The sequence below is a fragment of the Gymnoscopelus microlampas genome, assembly GCF_963454915.1.
Source record: "Gymnoscopelus microlampas genome assembly, chromosome: 15".
Taxonomy (NCBI): Eukaryota; Metazoa; Chordata; class Actinopteri; order Myctophiformes; family Myctophidae; genus Gymnoscopelus; species Gymnoscopelus microlampas.
In genome coordinates, this window is record NC_139952.1 from 10,808,804 (window position 1) to 10,830,552 (window position 21,749).

Below are 21,749 nucleotides of genomic sequence, written 5' to 3' on the forward strand. Positions count from 1 at the left end.
TAGGAATCACATAGCATCATCTAAAATTACATACTTTCCTGTATAGGCCTTTCTGGTCTTTATGGGTTAAACAGCTTGCTCTAGCAGATATTCGCTGATTGGCTTGTTGTTAGACCCACCCCCACCTCCGACTCTGATTGTACGTTTTTTCTTCTACCGTGAAAATCCATAGGCTCACATTATGACACCAGACCAAGAGGAGCAGTCCACTCAGAGAGTGGGCGGGGTCTATGGTCTGGAACCAGGCTAAACTCATATGGGATACAGGATAAACAAGTGAAAATGGAAGTGATAACGAAGAAATGAGCAGACAAAATTGGAACTGGAACACTATAACATTGAAGCTGATAAAGCAGTATTCTCTCTTGATTAGATGAAACTAGACCATACCCGGTCGACGCATCCGTGGGGGGATATGCGCACATGATCTGGCAACCCGGGAGGCGACATTGTTTGACACATAAACGCTAATAATAAGCTGAGAGTTGATGAAATTGAAAAACGGGCTTCACAGTTGCGTTCAGATGGTAATGGTCAATGGCTGTGTGAAAAATCAGAGCAATTGCTCCAGCGACTGAGGAGAACCGGGTTGTGACACCACTACACTCACCACAACAAACAGAGGTTTTACTAGAATTATAGTAGGATTTGCAACACAGCTGAAAATGCATTTCTTGTTTATTAACCCATTTAGACATGAGGCCGATAAAAAAAGCCTTCTAAATCCTACCCACGTTTTCTGAAAAACGTGTTAAAAACGACACATAAATACAATTATATTGCTATGTATCGTCACTGTCGGGTGGAAACCTCATCTGTCCAAAACTGTTACTTTTCTTGATTCAAATTCAAAAGTAGCAAAAGTAGCAGATCTACAAGCTCAAAACGCGGTGCTTTGCGACGCGTTTCGAGCTGAGCTTGTGGTTCGAGCTTGTGGACCTGATACTTTTGATCCTTTTCTGTGATGCTGTAACATGATCAAGTAGGGCATTCATTTACGGAAAAAAAGTAAGAATATGGAGATAAGTTACGTTTTAACCAAAAAGATTACGACCTGCTATTTTCTGCAAAAGCTCTCCCCACAATTACAGATTAAATTCACTAGTATAGAGCCCTGAGGGACTCCGGTCAACCATATAGGGTTTAAGTGGTTAACTAAAATAACCCTGACAGACACAGACAACTTGAACTGTATAGAATATAATACTATCATCCTAGTTTAAAAAACGATTGCATAGAATGAGCAACGATCAGTTGACAAGAGTTATTTACAATTGAAATAAAAGGTGAATTATCGTTAGTGAATGCTTGTAGATATGATTTTTAACTACTTAATAATAAGGGTAATAATAATAATAATTATTATTATTATTACCCTTATAATAATAACTAGAGGTCCGGCCGCCCGCCCGGCCCGCTAGCCGCGGGGCCCCGCGCACGGGGTACCAAAATCGTGGGATAAAAACTTTCCAAAAGTAAAACAAAAAGAAAAAAAACCCTGGGGGTCCGCGGACCCCCTGGGAGTGTTGGGACCCCCGCGGACCCCTGTGGATAATGGCGGAGCCCTTCGGCTGTTTTTTTTTTTTCATGAAGGTGGTTGCTTGTTTCTGCCGCAAATGTGGCAACACTGATATTTTCTTGTCTTTTGTGCTTATCTTCTGAAAATGTGGCAACGCAGATGGCGCAGTTGTTGTTGTGGGAAGTGGGGAGATGACAAAGTTGGCTGCGTGTTTTGTTTTGTGTTTGGGATGTACATGGCACGTGTATGGTGGACATATTGTGATACAGACATGACTGAAGTGAAAGCAACGGCCTGGGTCATCAAAAAGGTAAGCTAGAGGGGGGGGGGGATGAAGCGAAGGACGCGCTTGTGTTGTTGTGCTGGCGATACAGAGAGCTGCGGAGTTTCAATGGCGGCCGCTTCGTGTTGTTTCGGCTAAAGCCGTCGGCGTTCGGTGTCGGTGGTGCGCACGGTAAACGGTGCAGAACTGTTTCCCCTTCCGTTGGGGTCGTAATGTGGTGAGTAGAATTAATTATGTTGCGAGGTGGAAAATATGTAGTGAGCAATGATAAGTGGCCTACGCCACCCGTAAATTCAGCGCGCACGCCGTGGCTACAGTGGTGGCGAGATGTGGTGTGTCGGTGTTGTGTTTACTGGACAACAGAGCTGTGGGTATGGCGTCAGCGGGGGGGGCGGAAGTCAATCCTCGATTATAAAAGTAGATAACAGTGCTTCACAATTCAGGAAGAGTCAAACTTCACCAGCCAACACAATACATTGATAGTTCAAATTCATTAAATTAATGTAGCGAGCAAACTGAGGCACACATTATGAAAATGCCTTGAAAGTGAGTTTCTGCCACGCTGAGTTTCTCAGGCAGGTCATTCTCATCCTGGAACTCTGATGGCAAAATATTTAATCGCCAAATCAAATCCAAATGAAACTTTGTTGTCACATCACAGTCACACATAGTTACAACGTTTGCGTTATGAATACATGCAAACTGAGCACAATTATAGCAAGACGATGAAGCAAAACAATTATTTTTCAAAACAAAATCGATTTTTAGAGCAAATAAAATCATCAACCTGTATGAATGAAATATCAACAATATAAAAGTTTGATGTGAAATAATCTTGACGCTTTTTCGTATTGCATCGCTCCTAATGTGTAATGACCTTTACTAATGTCCAGAGAGAATAGAACAGAGAGGAAGAATAGAACAGAGAGGAAGGAATACATGAAATACATAATAGCACCAGGTTAAATAAAGTCCCAGTGTCATGTGCAGTACTGTCCATGGTTTAACGGGAGCATGGGGTATAAAATCAGTCTTCATATGTTTGGTTACCTACATGGCAATCTGGGAACCCATCGTCAAATAAAAAGGAAAAACAGCGCCCTCTGCTGTTTTTTACTTTTCCATCTGACTCTGGGCTGAGCTGTACGGAGGACCCATGCTCATGGGAAACCGGGGTTTTGGTCTGCTCTCAGCCCTCCACTTCCGGTTGTGCGCCTATGTTTTCATTCCCACTAACAATATTTCTCCACGGAACACTAACACCACTTCTCCCAAAGAACATGGATCGTTTTGGTTTTAAGCCCACTTGTTTCTATGATGAAAGAGCAAGTTAAAATGTTACTAACTTTCCGTGGTTTTGTCGGCTCCGAGGACGCTATTGTTAAATTACTTTCGGTTTGTTTCCAGTGGGAAGCGAGCCGCACACATGTAAATCCCGCCCACTACATTTGATTGGGTAAAGCGCGGCCTGCTCCCTGATCTGAAGGCCCGCCAACTTGTAGCCAATGTGCATGGGTTAATATCAACACGGCTCCCGACAGATCCAAGCGCAGCTATGGATCTGTTCTTGAGAGATTACCTACATGATGACGAGGCTTAGTGCTTATTCAGCAGTCTGATGGTTGCTATACTGTAGGTAAAAATGGTTTAGAACCTCATGTAGATACCTGCTGTTTTTATACTAGATTATCCAGCCCTGTATTGCGCTGATCAGAGCAATGGTCACCGAGTTATAGCCATTTGGAATGTTAAACACTGCTGTAGTGCATGGGCATAGCCCATATGTGTGCAATTTAGGGCTTTTGGTGTGACTATTCTCATGTTGGACTCCTGAGCAGTGTTTGTGTTAAGTCTGGTGCAGATTGGCAACTGTGTGCCTGTGGCCCTCGGGGGCCCCTGGTAGGACTGTTGTCATGACAGACCCCTGAACAGCGTTTGTCTTGTTTGGTGCGGATTGGAGCAACGGAGCGTCTCGTAAGTCCGGATGTTACTTTTGTGACTGCGCTCAAATGTGTATTAGGGATGTGCGCAGCGATTAATTTTCACCTTTAACCAGCGTTTTTGAAAATGTCTATTGGGTTCATCAAAAATGTTACAATTACAATTGTAACACTCAGAAAATAGCCAAAACTGAGCACATTTTGGAAACGGCCAAATCCCTTTGAAAGAGTATATTAACTCATCCCCTGCCATTGACGTGTTTGAAGTGTTTTTTTCCCAAAGGTTTGACGTGTGTTGGTGTTTTTCCTCTAGATGGCGCTGTTCACTGACACATGAGTGACCATTTCATCCTCAGAGACACAGATCCAGGAGATCACGTGATCCCAAGATTTCCTCTTCCAATCGATTTAGAAAAAAATCTGTATCTCGCCTGCCTGGTTTTACTTTTTGACGAGACATGCTATATTCAGCATAACAAGCGAACGGAGGGTCGCAATGAAATTGTTTTCCCTGCGGAAGCACGGTGAAACCCTCCGTGTTTAGCAACGATCGGGGGATCGATCATACTGGAGATAAATATTCTTTAGCTTTATTTACTTATTTACTCTGGCATTGAGTATATAAAATCCATGTAAAATGCTTATAGTATTGAAATACTTACACCGCTGCTCCCAATAATTAATTACATCAAAGCCAGTGCGCAAAAGTAGGTCAAATCAATTATGCTGTCCCTCCAGCACAAGTCGGAGCCGGTCTGAAGCACTACTGACTGACCAGCTCCTCTTAAAGTTTAAGATCCAAGGCTTAACCATAAAACAACATTGTAAGGCATAGCAGTGGCGGCCATTTTGTGGTTCCACAGATAGAAAGCCCATTCATAGAGAGATTTCCAAAAATCACCAAGCCATCCAGGCTCCTAGTGAATCATAACCATGAAACATTTGTGTCAAACAAAAAATCCAATAAATAATATAATGAAATATTCAAATATTTGTTTTCACTGTATTAAATGTTTTATGGTCATGATTCACCAGGAGCCTGGATGTCTTGGTTCCAGGCTTAAAATAATGTATATACATATTTGCATAAGTCTCTATGTGAAAAAAATATGGTATTTCTATCTGTGGAACCACAAAATGGCCACCACTGCTATGCCCTATAGGATTCCAGGTCAACAAATGAACCTGGCATCTGTCAATATCTAAATTACATTTTAACCTTTGCATAAGACTGCAAGGTCGTCAAGGCTAGGTCAAGTGCTATGGTCTGAAGTGGAATCTGAAGAGGTAAGTCTTCAGATTGCAGCAGAAGATTCATAGTGAGTCTGCAGTTCTAATTGCAAAGGGGAGTTTGTTCCACATTTTGGGAGCCAGAAGGGAGAAGAGTCTAGGACGTGTGTTTATATTGGATGTGATTTCTCCATCCCAACGCTTTCTCTCACTAACTAAGTACTCACTAACTTTTCTTTTTAGTAGGCTAGATTCACTCACTGCACTGGGAAATGAACGTTGCCAGCTGCAGGTGACCAGCACTGAGCAGATTAGAGTTACAGGCCCTACAAATCACCCTTGGTAATTCTTAACACATTGTGTGCCAAAAACAGCTTATCTTTTTTCCCCACACGGGGCGCTCTAACGCAACTTTGGGATCATCCACGGAGTCTCATGTAGCGGTTTCACACTACGGCCCCGGGTGCGCACCCTGGGCCACTTGGCTGATGTTGTGGTAGTGTGAACGTTGCGTATCGTTCCCCGAAACGGATCCCCGTTCCGTTCCCGAAACCACCTCCGGAGGCAGTCTCGGATCCGAATCATGCGTCCTCGGAGACGGTACGCTGCAGTGTGAAAGCAAGCGTACTGTTTGACGGAAGTGGCCCGCTATTTGTAATAGGTGACGGTATATAAACTCGACAAAAACAGTCAACAAAAAGACGTCGCAGATCAATCCACAGGGGTTCAATCATGGCCGGATCCCGCGGGTTAATTTCATCATTAAATTATTAAATGAACCCGCGGGATGATGAAAGATTTAATACCGCATCATCCCGCGGGTTAATTTCATCATTAAATGACCAAATGAACCCGCGGGATGATGCGCTAAAACCCGCAATATTTATATATAAAACGTATTTATTTATTTATATAAAACATTACATACAGAAATAGAATGAGAGCGCGAGATAGAAAGAGAGGCCGTGTCATGGCCATATAATGACAGCAACAATATATATATATATATATATATATATATATATATATATATATATATATATATATATATATATATATATATATATATATATAATAGTATATCTTGTGGATATCTTGTGGAGTTTCAGCTACTATGCATCCCAGAAATATATAGCTTATAAGGCTTTGTAATTTGAAATTTGTAAGTAAATATAACTCATTTAGATGGTAGGTTTATGGTTTCCCATGGACTATAGCCGTTTCACTCATGATGCAATTTCTCTTTCATAACAGATACATACATGTGCCAGATAATCCCCACACAAAGAGAGTAAAAAAAGAAAAGACGTTACTTCACTGACTTCACTGTATGAAGTATAGGCTAGTTGCCTTTTCATAAATTATATATTTTTGTACTTAAGCTGTCGTGAAAGTTTATAATATTCAGAGAAATGTAAGGTTTCAAATACAAAAGTAGTAGTTGTTGTGAAGGTTAGCAAACTGGACATTTAGACTGAATGTTTCCTGTATCCTCATCTTGCGCAAATGCACACAAGTGTTTCACCAGGTTTTATTTGTGTTGTTTCTCATAAGCGTGCATCCGTTGTCTGTCAACAACACGCGCGCCAACAACACAGCAGTCTGTGCCTTGACTTCTGTGCGCTCAGTGCGCTCCTGACTCTCTCCAGGCGGCAACCTTATATTTATGCGCGACCAGCACAAACATTGTCGCATAGTTGATGACGTCTGTGTCCACTGGCGAAGCACTATGTGCATGCCGCCACCTATAGGATCGGGGGTATATATGCAAGTGTTCTCGGGCGCGTTAGAGCCTTGGCCAGTGTGAATGCGGGCCAGCCAAGCGCACTCGGAAACGGAGCGGTCTGGAGTGCGCACGCGGAACCATAGTGAGAAACGGCCCTTAAATGGAGTGGATCCGTGCCAAAAAAACCTACCTCCCGTCCACTCCCATTATAACTCCTTGAGAAAAAGCATCATATCTCCATTTATTTTTACCGTGGTGGAAACGAGCCGTTTTCGATGGGCGATCACTCTGCAATGGCGGATTGCGTTAGAAATATTATTGTTCCTGGCAATAGTCGGGACCCTAGACCATCGTGCACGCACCCTTTGTTTACATCTGCATCCTCGTCGTGGCGTCTACAGCACGCAACATATCAGCGTGTTGTACCCTGTTTTAATAAACCTCTGGCACTTAATGTGTTAAGACATGACGGTAATATGTGTGCAAAATGGTAATGTGTAAAAAATAAGGGGAATATCTCAATAAACATAAATTTAATAGAATCCACCTTATCCTAGCCTTCTCCAGGGCGCCGCCAGTGCCTCTTCCAGGGGGCGCTATTGAGTTTTTATCTGTGTGCTGCTTCATTCAATATCTTTTCACTTCCTCTCTAGTAAGGAAGTGAGCAGGTTTTCAGTGTGTTGCCAGCTTTAGCAGAAGAAACAAGTGGCCAGGTCTATGAAAACAAGCCCAAAAGAAGCAACTAGGCTCAGTTTTACCACTTTAAATCGGCTATTTGAAGATAGCTGATCAAAAAGCTCACAATGTGTCACATGAACGGAAAGCTCTGGTTATATTTTCTTTTCTCTGGACGACGAACAGTTATCCCCTTTGTGTTTACCAACGGTCTGACACGCGATCATAATATATATGTGGCCAGCGGGGGGGGGGGGGGTATGTGCATTTAGTTAGGGAATTTTAGCAATATGTGTGGACCATCTGTGAAAAAATTTACTACCAATAGCTTTCTTCACCAATGTGTTCTTATAGGTGTCTAGCATCACCTCTCAATTAATGCAAACCCAAATCCTCGTGGAAAATCCTGGAGAGCCAATGAAAGTTAAGGAGCCCAGAGGGCTTTGGTGAAAAATATTAAAAAAAATAAAAGTCTAAAATGAACTTGTGAGGTGTCTAACTAGGGGTTTTCAGGGGTGCTGAATCCATTCCAACCATTATTTTTGAGTAAAAATGTCTCCCTGGCCATCTAATATTGGTATATTGGTTATTGTTAGTGTATAATCAGTGTATAATCAATGGTAAGGGATTGGGGTGTTGTTGAATTGATTCTATTCTGAAAAACAAAATAAGAAATTATTGCTAAACACTTGATGAGAGTTTACTGTGCACATGCTCAGTAGGATACACTGTCTGAATGTGGGAAAGGAGCGGGAGTGTTGCATCCTGGCAAATATGTCTGGACGATTTTAAGGTACGGTAGTTTATCTACTTTTTGGCATTTATTTTCCTCTGCTGGCAAAGTTTTTGATTACTGTGAATTTAGATGTCAATTTTCTCTAGCCTATTGCTTACATTGAACAACCATTAGTTAAACAATCATGACACTTGTCTTTTAGTAGACAACATGGAAGAGGATTCTGTAGCTTGTGGCTTAAGGTGCTTCATCTGTGGTGGTCCTGAGACTGAGATTCAAAAGTCACCCAAAAAGGCTATGCACATTTTTTGTCTTATTCTGAGTGTGTGGATGATGCAGCATTAATCAGAAGACTTCATGAGGACTGGAAAAACTGAGATGACCCCAAACTAAGATACCATTTGGAATGCAAAACAGAGCTATACAGTCGTGCAAGAAGTACAGTATATCCACTGGATATCGTAAGTTTTTTTTTAATTTTGATGAAAGCTGCCACTTGCAGATTTCAATTCTATTCTATGTTGTGAGTGACATCATAATTTAATAAAAAACTTTAAACATAATCTATTCTTTAGCGCAAGATGAGCAAGTCCAACGGCCAGACAGGAAGAAAAGACGTAGGGCATTGTCTGGGTCAAGTAGTTCAAGTGCTAGCTGGCACACTTGATCTACCATAATACTTGCATCCTTTGCAATGAAGGTATCAGTGTTGGCACATTGAAAAGAAACCCTGGTAAGTCTTTTGTATGTAAGATTCAAATGAATTTTGATAATTGTTTTTCTTGCTCCTCATTGTAGGCTTCCACTCAAAGTCAAATAATTTAATCATGCACATATTGTATGTGGCTACCTTTTATCCAGACAGAGCTTGGCAGTTGTATCATGCACCTGATAATGTCTACCAGGACCGACTGAAAAGGAGTTTGATGCAGAGAGCAAAGCGACAAGGTGATGACTGGGGACTTGAAGTCGCTGGTCGCCTGGTGGCAGAAGAGGCAGTATATCATATTCGATGCAGAAGAGACTTTGAGAACCCTGTTACAAAGTCTGACGTAACATTATATGGATACACAATACAGCTGTACAATACAACTCACATTTCTTATCCTTTGTTAGTCCCCCTCATTCCTGGACCCATATCAATCTTGCAGAATACATTATTTTGAAGTCAAAAGTTTCACTATTAAAAATTATATTTCTTCCCTCAGGATAAGAAATGTGAGTTGTATTGTACAGCTGTATTGTGTATCCATATAATGTTACCTCAGACTTTGTAACAGGGTTCTCAAAGTCTCTTCTGCATCGAATATGATATACTGCCTCTTCTGCCACCAGGCGACCAGCGACTTCAAGTCCCCAGTCATCACCTCGTCGCTTTGCTCTCTGCATCAAACTCCTTTTCAGTCGGTCCTGGTAGACATTATCAGGTGCACGATACAACTGCCAAGCTCTGTCTGGATAAAAGGTAGCCACATACAGTATGTGCATGATTAAATTATTTGACTTTGAGTGGAAGCCTACAATGAGGAGCAAGAAAAACAATTATCAAAATTCATTTGAATCTTACATACAAAAGACTTACCAGGGTTTCTTTTCAATGTGCCAACATTGATACCTTCATTGCAAAGGATGCAAGTATTATGGTAGATCAAATGTGCCAGCTAGCACTTGACCTACTTGACCCAGACAATGCCCTGCGTCTTTTCTTCCTGTCTGGCTGTTGGACTTGCTCATCTTGCTCTAAAGAATAGATTATGTTTAAAGTTTTTATTAAAGTATGATGTCACTCACAACATAGAATAGGATTGAAATCTGCAAGTGGCAACTTTCATCACAATGAAAAAAAACTTACGATATCCAGTGGATATACTGTACTTCTTGCACGACTGTATAGCTCTGTTTTGCATTCCAAATGGTATCTTAGTTTGGGGTCATCTCAGTTTTTACAGTCCTCATGAAGTCTTCTGATTAATGCTGCATCATCCACACACTCAGAATAAGACAAAAAATGTGCATAGCCTTTTTGGGTGACTTTTGAATCTCAGTCTCAGGACCACCACAGATGAAGCACCTTAAGCCACAAGCTACAGAATCCTCTTCCATGTTGTCTACTAAAAGACAAGTGTCATGATTGTTTAACTAATGGTTGTTCAATGTAAGCAATAGGCTAGAGAAAATTGACATCTAAATTCACAGTAATCAAAAACTTTGCCAGCAGAGGAAAATAAATGCCAAAAAGTAGATAAACTACCGTACCTTAAAATCGTCCAGACATATTTGCCAGGATGCAACACTCCCGCTCCTTTCCCACATTCAGACAGTGTATCCCACTGAGCATGTGCACAGTAAACTCTCATCAAGTGTTTAGCAATAATTTCTTATTTTGTTTTTCAGAATAGAATCAATTCAACAACACCCCAATCCCTTACCATTGATTATACACTGATTATACACTAACAATAACCAATATACCAATATTAGATGGCCAGGGAGACATTTTTACTCAAAAATAATGGTTGGAATGGATTCAGCACCCCTGAAAACCCCTAGTTAGACACCTCACAAGTTCATTTTAGACTTTTATTTTTTTTAATATTTTTCACCAAAGCCCTCTGGGCTCCTTAACTTTGATTGGCTCTCCAGGATTTTCCACGACGAGGATTTGGGTTTGCATTAATTGAGAGGTGATGCTAGACACCTATAAGAACACATTGGTGAAGAAAGCTATTGGTAGTAAATTTTTTCACAGATGGTCCACACATATTGCTAAAATTCCCTAACTAGCAATGGTAAACAGGAAACTACGGGTCCATTTGGTTCCATTTGTACACTCTCAGAGTTACACACCCACCATAAGGGGCCATTTGGAAACCAAAATGGAGTGTTTCTAGTGAGCCAACATGCACGATATCAGCACCCTGACCAGAATGGAACAGAGCCTTCATTAGTATCATTGGTAACACCTGTGAAGGAAGTAAGAAGAGGCCCAATTTCTTTCCAATATGGCTGCTGTGCATAGAGCCTATTTCTGAAAACAACAAACATGATGGAGCTTTCTGCCCCTTCCTTATGCCTGTAAATCTGTGATGTGACAATAAAGTGTTATATCAGTCAGTGTTTATAGACGGTTTAGGACTTACTGTCATCACATATAGGAGTTGAGCCATTCCACTTGCCGTTAGGTTGGCAAACTCGAGAGGCTGAGCCGCGGAGCGTGTACCCGGACCAGCATTCATATGTAGTCTTACTGCCCACGATGTACTCCCCAACGGGGTAGACTCTGCCATTCTCCAGGACTCTTGGGTCAGGGCATGTAATTACCACTGAAAATAAAAATAATAATAAATGTAATAATAATAATAATAAGGGTAATAATAATAATAATAATAATAATAATAATACCCTGGCCAAATGGAAGGATGACTGGACGCAACAATGGAGGGCTCTGATGGAGGGCTCCTTCTTCTAGAGAGAAGAAGAAGAAGATTGGTTTTATAGGCTTTATTATTATAGCTTACAGCTGTTATTCCCAAAGTTGTTATATACATTGATCCGCCATTGTTCCTATTGCAATTGTTACCATAATAGCCAGTGTTGCGACTCACCTGGACAAAACAGACGGAGGAGTTTGGCCCGCAGTGCTGAAAAACAGATAAAACATGTTTTAGATCAGTTCATGTCAGACCATAATGAAAGACATTTTGAGATTGTTTCAGATCCAAATTTTTCACTGCTGTGCAAGAGCACTGAATAGTTTTTGTTTTCCTGTTCCCCTCAATTTCGATTAGCTAATTATTTTATTTTATAGTGCAGCAGATAACAGCAATATTTTAGGAGAATTGTTGTGATTCGATTTAGGAAACCAGGCCACTTGTAAATCAAAGATGGCAGCCATTTATTTCAATTGGCCACTAAAATTAGACTGTTTTAGCATTTCAGAATTATCTTTACCTATATACGTTTGTGCGGTCAATCACCAAATCACCAAATAGCGCTCCCACAGTACCAGTTCCAGGAGTTACCATTTCTAACCAAAAATATTAAAATATTTCAAAAACACGGCATATAACTGTGCTCACAGGCAAACTCAGGGATTAAAGCAAAAAAAAAAAATCTATTGTTTTTTCCATCTGGTTCTGTTTTCTACGTCTTCCTCTGTGACTCCTGACGGTACGTTTACAAGGTTTTCTCTGGCAACCAGGCTGGACTCCTGCCACCTTCCTGTCATCTCTCACCACATCCTTAAACCTCCTCTTTGGCCTTCCTCTTCACCTCTGGCAGCTTCATCTTCAGTATTCTTCTCCCTATGTACCCCTCATCCTTTTCACATGTCCAAATCATCTCAATCTTGCCTCTCTTGCTTTATCCCCAAACTTTATAACCTGGGCTGATCCTCTAATTTAGTCATTTCTGATGATGTCCTTCCTTGTCACTCCTAATGAGAATCATAGCATCCTCAATTCTGCCACCTCCAGCTGCACCTCCAGTCTTTTCATCAGTGCCACCGTTTCCAAACCGTACAGCATGGCTGGTCTCACTGCTGTCTTATACATCTTCCATCTATCTCACTGGTACCCTCCTGACACATCTGTTCCCTCAAAGTAATCCTTCCATCTTCCCAACACTGTCTTTGAACATTTCCATCTCTATCCTTTATCACCTTAACCCATTAAGACCGGGAAAGCATCTGTCATTTTAGATTTTAACCACTTTAACCATTATTTCATATTTTGGCTATTCAAAAATAGCAGATCTACAAGCTCATTGCGTGGCACAGAGTTCCACGCTATGAGCTTGTAGATCTGCTATTTTTGAAAATCTTGAAAATTTGTGCAAATCTTTGACTATATATATATATATATATATATATATATATATATATATTTTTTTAAGCGAACATTTGTAACTCCAATCTTTGCTTCTGGGGGTCCCTGGAACAACATTTTTTAAGATGGGGGGGGGGGGGGGGGGGGCCGCGGCCAAATATATATCATTTTGGGGGTCCTTGACATGAAAATTTATGAGAACCACTGATATTATAGCAACATAAGTTTAAAAAAACCAAAACAGTTAGAACACATTTGTAGAATCCCCAGAAGCAAAGATTTGAGTTAAAAATGTTTGCTTTAAAATATATATATATATTCAAAGATTTGCAAACATTTTCACAATTTAATTATAATTTTTTTGAATAGCTCAAAGAAATCTAAAATGAGAGAGACGCGTTCCCGAATTGAATGGATTAACCTTTCCTTCTCAGTGTCTACTGTCTTACTATCAGTAGCCTACCAATCTGGGAACCCATCGTCAAATAAAAAGGAAAAACAGCACCCCCAGCGTTTTGCATTTGACTCTGGGGGGGGGGGGGGGATTAACTAGACCTATGCTGGCTGGAAACCGGGGTTTTGGTCTGCCCTCAGCCCTCGACTTCCGGTGATGCGCCTATGTTTTCATTCCCACTAACAATATTTCTCCACGGAACACTAACACCATTTCTCCCAAAGAACATGGATCGTTTTGGTTATAAGCCCACTTGTTTCTATGATGAAAGAGCAAGTTAAAATGTTACTAACTTTCTGTGGCTCCGAGGACACTATTGTTAAACGCGTTTCGGTTTGTTTCCAGTGGGAAGCGAGCGCACATATGTATATCCCACCCACTACATTTGATTGGGTAAAGCGCGGCCTGCTTCCTGATCTGAAGGCACGCACACTTGTAAGCTAACGCGCACATATTCTGGGCTCCCAACAGATTCAGTAGCGCAGCTCTGAATCTGTTCTTGAGAGATTAGTAGCCTACAGATCATTTTCTCCCTCCTTGGTGTCCAACCTCTCATACAACATACACAATGACACACACCCCCTCCACATGTGGTGTTGGATGAAATAAAGTCCAAGATAGCGAGCGGTCAGTGGTTGAAAAAGTACTCACATTTTTTACTTAAGTAAAAGTATCAATACTGCAATGTAGAAGTACTCTGTTACAATTAAAAGTCCGGAATTCAAAATTTACTAGAGTAACAGTACAAAAGTACCTTGCTAAACTAATGGCCTAAGTCATCTTTTGATGAAAATGATATTTTTGCCTAAGTCAGATCCTCATGACACTGGCCACCTCTGGTAAAATCGCCTAATTGAAAAGGATCATGCTGTTCCCTCCCCTTTTATAATGGCTATCTCCCTAGTGTGACTGAGGCCAAAATAGCCTTTTTTTTGTGACTTAGGCCAAAAAAAATGGGCCTAAGTCAGGTTTAATCCTTTTTAAACCTATTTAAATCTCTGTTACATAACTGTCAGACAATGTTATTTTTATATTAACAGTCATAATTTGTTATAAACATTTTGGGTGAAATGATTAAGAAATATCATATAGTTTTGTTTTGGATCAGTTTTTTATTTTTTTCTGAAAAACTTTTAAAAAATGACATAGGCCATTAGTTTAGCAAGGTGACGAAAAGTAAAAGTACTAACATTTTTGAAAATAGCAGATCTATGTGAGCTTGTAGATCGGCTATTTTCAAATGGCCTAAGTATACAATAGGGCAGTGTCTCCCAACTATTTTGGTGCCACACCTGCATAGCCAAGAGATCTCAGGGCACACCTAGATATACGGTGCGCGATGTGCATATATATATATATATATATATATATATATATATATATATATATATATATATATATATATATATATATATATATATATATATATATATATATATATACATATATATATATACATACATACATACATACATACACACACACACACACACACACACACACACACACACACACACACACACACACACACACACACACACACACACACACACAGACCACCATATTGGCCATCCAGTCCCTGCAGGAGTCATTAGCATAGAGACAAAGATCGTCCACCCCGCCCGGCTGCGGTCTTCCCTACCCTGAACACGGCCAATATTTGTGTTGTGGCTGATCATAAAATCAGCCACTGATCATAAAATATAATCACCTGGTAAAGTATTGTAGCCATCAAGAAGGTACACATGTTCGCTGTCTGGGTCAGAGGCAATGAGATTGAGCTCTTGCCGAAATTGTGCATTCTCCATTGCGAATTGCGAGTCTGATTCCCAGAAAATCCCCACGGCGTACATCTTAATGTTGGCAGCATGAGCCTCCCGCACAGCATCGACAAGTTTCACAGGCTCTCGTCGATCTGTCTGTCCGTCCGTGATAACGATGGCTACTTTACTGACTTGATTCCGGGCGTTGGAGAAAGCTTCACGAGTGGCCTTTCTGATGGCTGTGCCGGTGTAGGTGCCTTCTCCTTGAAAGGCAATATTCCTGATTGCTTGCTGGATATCGTCCTTGGTCTGGTAGCGATTCAAGTTGAACACCAGTTGAACATCTGTGCTGTAGACAACCATTCCAATCCTGGTGGCGCTACGTCCGATCGTTGTGCTGTCCAAAAAACTGTTTACAAAGTCCCTGATGTCCTTGAAGTTTTCCGGGCCAATGCTCTCTGAGCTGTCGATGATGAACACAAGCTCCATCGGCTCCTCGTAGCAGTTGATGTCACATCCTGAAAACGAGGAGAGATTTCTTTTTTTAGAACCCCAACTATTTTCCATTACCTTTTGTTATTGCAGCTTTAGTTGAGGTCTTACCACAGATTTCTTTGATCAGCCCGATGGCGTCGCCTCTCTAAAAAACATAAGAAAAAGTATGGGTTGTATTTTGCATTCATCAACACAGTCGACCACAACATGGGACTACTGTACACCAACTGGAAAACTAAGTGGGACTTTCTGACTGAACTGGTTTGACAACCTGACCACCGCTTATTGACATAATTTTGTAGTTATAACCAGACCCAAGAGAACAAAGTTCTGATATCGTTTGGCAAATAATGGTAGCATGTCACCCTTTAGACCTCTCCGTTCAAATGGAAAAGGTAGGCTTTCTGAACCCAGAGTCAGAGCTAAAATGTACTGTATGCGCCACACCCCATCTCTCCAGCTCTTTAGTACACAGAAAATACATTTTCAAAGGAAAAAATAATCAGTTAGGAGAGAGCACACATACTGGAGACAGTAGTTTATTTCTAGATCCGCAACTTTTCCACCATTCAGTAGGCGTAGTATCGCAGTAACATCTGCATCCAAACTTCTGCCATTCATTGGCAAAAGTGGTTGTCGTCGACGTTTCTAAACATTAAACAGAAGTTTTAGTGATGAAAATACATTTTAAGACCCAAAAGAGACATTTTGTGTTTCTCCTGGACCCAAACATACAAAAATAAATACATAATGAATTAATCACTTAGTGACAATTAGCAGATCTAAGCATTAAAAACAAAAATATGTATTTATTTATTGTTTCTAATTTGCTTTTTTTTTTTTACTTTTGATTTATTTTTCCTTTCTTAATTTATGAAAAGAATGTGGAGAAAAAACCTCACAACCCATAAAAACGGGCCCAGGATCCCAAAATGGGTCACCACCCTATGTTTGAAACAGCAATGATGAGGGTTTGCTAAATTGTTTCACCACTGTATATCCCTAGCAACAATTTAAATATCAAAAACTCTATAAATGAATATCAGAATATATTAAGAATATAGAGCTTTAACATTTTAACAATAATAATAATAATAAAGTAATTAATTAATTCAATTAATTAATGTAGTAATAATAAGGGTAATAATAATAATAATAATAATAATAATGATGATGATGATGATAAATGGAATTTGTAACACACTTTATATTTGAAACCAATCTCAAAGTGCTAGATAAGATGATAAGACTAATAATAATAATAATAATAATAATTATTATTATTATTATTATTATTATTATTACCCTTATTATTATCATTATTATTACTATTCTAAGCTCTCTCATCTCACCTGCCATCTGTCTCTTAAGCTGGTTTACTTGACTTAGTATCAGCAGGGTCACATTGTCATTGTTGTCCCGTGTGTGCTTGTTGGCTGAACTATCTGCAAAGGACCAAAAGGTAACAATAAATACAGATAGTCATGATAAGGTCAGGCATCTGTGTGGAAAATGATGTTTAAGACGAAAACTCAAGTGTTCCTGATCAGTGTGTGTGTGTGTGTGTGTGTGTGTGTGTGTGTGTGTGTGTGTGTGTGTGTGTGTGTGTGTGTGTGTGTGTGTGTGAGAGTGTGTGTGTGTGTGTGTGTGTGTGTGTGTGTGTGTGTGTGTGTGTGTGTGTGTGTGTGTGTGTGTGTGTGTGTGTGTGTGTGTGTGTGTGTCTGTGTGTGTGTGTGTGTGTGTGGGTGTGGGTGTGGGTGTGTGTGTGTTTTACACACACATTTATTATTATTTATTTCCTTTTTAAATGAAAAAAGTTTGAAGTTACAATGGGGTTTATATAGGATGGGGGCGTGTCTGATCAAATGAATATCAAATGTCTAAATACTGAATCAAGCAACTTAAAACTGTCTGAGGTGCACACAAAAGCCTGAGTAGACGTTAAAATGACAGCAAACAAATATACAATAATGTATGATTCTGAGGGTTCTGGACTGGTGGGAAACACCCACTGTAGGGCTGTAGTTGTACAGTAAGTGCATGAATTTGAACTTTGAACACCTGATACTCACAGTGCGCGGCCATGCCTATGATCATGGCCAGTAGTAGCCAGGAGAAAAAGACAGAGGCGCAGATGACAATCCTGCGGCTCTGACACCATGACGATGCCTCTCTGGACAACTGGAGGATATCAGCACAACAGAGTTCAGCTTCAATGTTTCATTTCAAAGAACAGAGAGTGATTTTGTGAAATGGAGTCAAGAGCCTGTTCTATCTTCAATGTCTGCGGAAAGGTATTATGTCTGATGTGCAATAATGTAGTTGATCATTATCATCTGATATAATGCAATTATGATTTTCTCAAAAACACCATAAAATTAGTAACTATAACTAGAGAGATAACAAGTTACTTTTTTTTTTAAAAGTAAGCATTGTTAACTATTACTTTAGATATTGGGAGACAAGCTGCTGTAATATTGACGTGAGAAGAGAGAGAAACACGTGTCTCTGAGTCTCCACTAAGACATGGGGTCCCTCAAGAGTGTATTCTAGGTCCTCTTTTCTTTTATTAGATGTTAACAACATGATGTCAGTCTGTGATTCATGCCAACTGTTTCTTTTCGTTGATGATGCCGCTCTCCTAGTCTCTCATCGCGACAAATCAGAGGTAGAAAAATTCAACACACACACTTATCATCCATAACTCTCAAATTGTACACAAACATCTCACTCTACAGGACCACAATGGAAATACACTTTCAGCTTTCCTGCTTTTTATCATGTTGACAGTCCTGAGCAACAGTATACGTTCTACTGTCCATATGAGCATTGTCAATAAAGATGACAGATCCAAATCAAACACCTACCCGATCCTGTGCATCCTGTGGGCCAGAGGGTTGGTCTTTGCGACCGTCTGCTTTTTCATTGATGAACACCACCTCCTCTCCTTTCCCCTCCTGCCTCTGAATGACACACAAAAGTACCTCAAGTTAATTAGCATTAGTATTTTAGGTGTAGCATTTTGTCTCATGTTTGCAAACGCAGCATGAACAACATGCTGCTATGCAGAAGGAGCCAGCTGGTTGGCAGTGGTGTAAAGAAACTAAGTACATTTACGCAAGTACTGTACTTAAGTTGTGAGGTATTTTTACTTTACTGGAGTATTTCAATTTTCTGTACTTTTACTTCTACTCCAGGCAAATATTGTACTTTTCCTCCACTACAATTATTTGAAAACTTTAGTTACTAGTTTCTTTGTAGATTTGTATTATTACAAAACATACATTAACCACTTCAGCCCTATACTGTAAATGCAGATCTACAAGCTCACTGGAACCCCAAGGTTCCAGGTTCGATCCCTAGCTCCTCCTGGCCACGTGTCGAAGTGTCCTTGAGCAAGACACTGAACCCGTAATTGCTCCCGATGAGCAGGTTGGTTCTTTGCATGGTGTCCTCCACCATCGGTGTATGGATGTGAAATACATTGTAAAGTGCTTTGGAGAAAAGCGCTATATAAATGCAGTCCAGTCCATGTACCTTTTACCTGTGAGTAACCTACAGATCTCAGACCCCACATAAGACTGTAGACTTCCACTGTGGCAACAAACTCTTACCTCAGTCGGTGGGGATCCTGGCGACGCACGGTAGCACACGTTCCTGGATCTGTGATCGGAACTCACTGAAAGTATGAAATATAAAAATAAACAAATAAAAGTAAGAAAGGAGACTAATGAAATGCAAATGGCAATTAAAAGGATCATTATGTATATAATGTGCATGGGTGTGTGTGTGAGAGAGAGAGAGAGAGGGGGGGGGGGGTGGTACGGATGTATATTATCACCTGTGGTTATTCCAGTGAACTCCAGCTGTTCACTAAGTTCGGGGTCCAGCTGGTGACACAGGTCAATCATTGCTAAACTGGCCTTGTCTCCCTTTTGCCGCACCATGTCGATGATTTCCCGTGCTTTGTCTGCCCTGAGTGTTTGCCCTCTGACGGATTCCATCTCTTGATCATTAAGAATATTCTTATCCAGAAGTCCGTCCAGTACAGACTTCAGGATGGGCTCTGAGACTCTTTGAATGAACTCCAACCTCACAGACTTCAGCTTCTTCTCTGGAGCTACTTTCTCTTCCTTCTTTATCATCAGGTTTTGATGTGTGGCAGAAGCGCCTTGAAGACAAACTGGGGGATTTGTTTTATTATTAGTGGTCTGATTACAGAATATAATCTAATAATGATATTTACAAAGACAATCATTGGGAATAAGCACTGACCTAATGGGGTTGTGATCTGAATCTCTGTAAGTATTTCTTCTCCCTGTTGGTCCTGGAAAGAGGGAAGATGGATGGATGGATGGATGGATGGATTGATAGAGAGATAAACTGACTGATTGTTTGATTGATTTGCCAAAGTTCCACTCTATAGGCATGGTATCCCATTGCCTGGAGGGACAGTGAGTTTGATGTAATGATTCACAAAAACATTAAATAGCAATAATAATTGTAGTTGATGAATTGGGAAATTATTAGATGAGTGTCTTCCTTGGACAACTGGCATGGTGCCAGTAGTCCAAGGAAGACACTCTAATACAAACAGTTTGGGGCTGAAGGGCCCAGCACTGAGAGATTAGCTCCAGAATCACGCACAGACGCATACACACAGACAGAAAGGGGCAAAAACATAATCTCCGTCCCCCCAAGATAATAAATAATACTGTATCATGGAAAGCTTTTCTCGTCAATCCATTTGAGCACATAGAAAAGGGTAATGTATTGTTTTAAGGCAGCGATTCCCAACCTGTGGGCTGTGGGGATATTACAAGTGGGTCCACAAATACCTGGCAAAACACTGAGATTGTAATGATTTGGCTGCTGTGTTAAGTGGTCAGATGGGTGGGCTGCAGAGTAGAGAATTCCAAGTAGGCCCTGATCCAGAAAAGGTTGGGAATGGCTGTTTTAAAGTGAGCACGTGTGTGTGTGTGTGTGTGTGTGTGTGCTACGTAGTTAGAGTGTCTGTGTGTGTTCATTACGAGCTATGCACAGTACAGTGAGCTATGTAGAGAGTGGCTGTGTTAATGACCACCTTCATTAAACCTAAATCTTCCTTGAATAGATAGATATGACTTTAAAATATATTCTATATATATTCTAAATGATCAAACCAACCCGGTAAATATTATTATAGCTAAGAAAGTGAAGCTGGTGAGCTTCACTTGCTATGCCTATTATGTCTATGCTGACTGAGCTATGCTTTGTAGATAACCGCCGTGCGTCAAAGTATAAACAAAGCTTATTGAGGCATGAAGCACCACAACTAACTGATTTACACACGGTTTGGTTTGTATGATACAAGATTATGAATGTTGGCTTTCATACCAAAATGCTCAAGCAGATTGTAAACATAATATAGCCTAACTTATAAAACAAAACAACGTTTTGTCTGTTGTCATTGCAGTGAATGGATATGAATCATATAATATTGCTCATGCCATTAATGTGTCTTTCACAGATGAATGACTACTACTAAGGCCTATAAAAAAAACAAGTGTGATAACGTAGTAGCCTACATGTTATTGTTGGCTTGATTTTTGGTTTAGCACTACTTGGGCGAAAATCCACCAGCCGCTGCTGCTGCTGCTTCATTATCAAATTGAGCTACATAGTGAGAGTGTCTGTGTGTATTAATTACCACCTTCATTATCACAGTGAGCTACGTAGTGAGAGTGACTGTGTGTATCCTTTACCAGCTTCATTAGTACTTGGTGGACGGTGCCGTTAATCCCATGTCTGTTCTTCTCATACAGGGCTTCTGTCACAGCAGTGCATTCTGGGAACAGCACACACACATTTGATTCAGCTCATCATCAGTCTTACTGTAGGCCAGTGTTTCCCAAACAATGGGTCAGGACTAGCCTGATAATCAGACTAAAGTGAAGCACTTCACTCAGTGGAGTGAGCTATGGTCTGGAGCCAGGCTAGGTCGGGACCCATTTTTGGGTCACAGGGGGAGCAAATTCATTATTTTGGGTTTTGAGATGAAACGTTTGGGAACAACAGTGTTAGATCCATGGCTAGAACACTTTTCTATTCCACCATTCTCTT